Genomic DNA, 2,350 nt, shown 5'->3' on the forward strand with positions numbered 1-2,350 from the left:
AACCGACTAAAAACTTCATGCATTCACCATATATGCCATTGACTATCAATCTTCCGCAATGTATGAGCTTGATAATGAATGTTGATTACTGAAAGCTCTTACCAAACGTCGAAACACCTCCAGGTTTCGACCCATCTCGGATTTTTTTAACGCACATCTTCCATCTCTCAGCACCAAGGCTTCAATGACTTCAACTACTGTTTGCAGGTCCGCTCCAAACAACTTCTATGAGAGTTATTCAGCTCAACAATCCTTGCAGTCATCGCAAAGATAATTCAAAAATGCATTGAATGTAGATGGTCTGTCCAAATGCAGAGATTCGGCAGAGAAAAGAGGCAGAGGGCAAGAAACTGACAGGAGTTACAATGCTGAAAAATAAAAATAGAGGTTGGCTCTGATACCATGTCAGGCCAAGAGGTAACTCCTCAAATGAAATTGTGTTATTCATTTAGGTTATTCATTATTATATATAAGAGGGAGTGACTATTCAGTTTCATCTCCCGATGACTCTCCATTTCCTCTATTATTTATTTACATTAATTACGGTTGTTCACCCAATCCCTATGATTAGGTGTCAACAATGGCGTTGATCACTGTGCTTGACTGTTATGAGAACGAGACTTCAACGTTGCCGCATCTTTACAAGAGTGACCCAGAATTCATTCACACATACCAGATTGTTGGGAGCGGGATCCCCCAAGGGCAGTTTTGGGGCTAAAAGCCCATGTTTAAGTCAAATTTTTGTAATATTATTGTAAAGACTCCTCATTTTGGGGTCACAGAGCGCGAAGGTGTTATGTGTCACAAAGGGTATTCCGCCCTTAGTTTTGTAAAGTAAATTCAGCTGTAAGAGATCTACCCATGGTCCACGGACCATGAGATTGTATAAAAAAGAGCTAAGCTCTAAGTAGTTAGAGGGCATCGAACAAGGAAGAGAGTCATAGCCTTAGAGCAAGAAGTCTAAGCCTTGGGTTGTAGCGTAGGTAGAGGCTATACAACTGAGTGCACAGAGGCCTAGGGTAGAAGTCTGCGGCTGAGTGTGCGGACCCCTGCAGCTGTGTGCATAGGGTGAACAAAGTTTGTAACACTTGGAAGATATTAATAAAAGGATTTATTTTGCAATTTCTGTGTATTTGTTATGTTGATGGGTTTGGATTTCTTTTGTATAAATTTCCTTTATTATGCTTATATGTTGCGTGAATGAATGCAATTACATTGAATAATTCAATGCAATCACGAATATCTGCTTATGCAGTGATAACTTTAAGTATTTGACAAGATAAGCAAATCACTTAGGATAATTGAGGAATCTGCACAGCACGCTGCCATAGCAGCGCGAAAGTACCTGAGTCACAGGTTAGGGCTGCGCGAAGGTCGACCTATACTTTCACGAAGGTATTGAAAGTCGACATACAGGGTTTGTCTTACAAGCCCTAGAGCGAGATCACCTACACGAAGGCGGGGATAGAAGAGATCAAACAACATCAAAACCATCTCAGGGTGCAGAAACTTTGTTCCAGCATCCCCCCATACTACTTCAGGTGAGACTTCGGTCCACACTCAGTGGGATGATGCCGAAAGGGCCAGTAGTGTAGGGATTTGTTTGGATAATTAACTCTGAACCTAGGTCAGGCCCCTTCAAGCCAACAAATGGTTATGTTGCCTGGACCGGAATCTGCATAAGACATTTGTGATGTCGTATCACTGGAATCCAACTAAGAAGGAGATTGGATATTGGTTGGATAGAAAGATCCACGAATTCACGGCACAAGAGAACAGAAACCCGCGATTGACAAGGGAACAGTGGTTGGACTGGTACCTGTATACAGAGATCCACGAGATCTTTTTCTGCTATTTCCATATTGTGCTATACGAGTGGATCGTGAAGCTAGCAGATAGCCAAGGAAGGTGGAAACTTGACGGTCCTATTGTGTGGACCCCAGAGCTAATGCGAAGGTTGGAAGCATCGGAGGGTAAGATCACCCGCGCTGTCAATCATTGGCTCGATCGCGTCATAGGAGGATTTATGACTGAATTCGTTGTCGACACCTCAGTCATCTATTCTCAAAGGACCACGAGGTAAGTACGTAAAGTCTTTGAATACTTGGATTAAAATGTTGTTGCGCAAAAAATGGTTTATGCCACTACCTTGATATTCGGGACTACGCGAAGCGAAAAAACTTATAGGAACGAAGCAAAAAAGGGTCTGGATTATAGCCCCCTGATTTCACCTCCACGAAGTGACGAAGAAGGGATAGTAAAGGTTTCTCCGTGAAGTGCTATTCAGTTAATAAGACAAGGATTTCCACGAACACTACCTCCACCCATACCGCCTCCAACTTCACCACCA

Source organism: Pinus tabuliformis, chromosome 1_1 (assembly GCF_031772625.1).
Source record: "Pinus tabuliformis cultivar Carrire ecotype Pingquan chromosome 1_1, CPIR1, whole genome shotgun sequence".
Lineage (NCBI taxonomy): Eukaryota > Viridiplantae > Streptophyta > Pinopsida > Pinales > Pinaceae > Pinus > Pinus tabuliformis.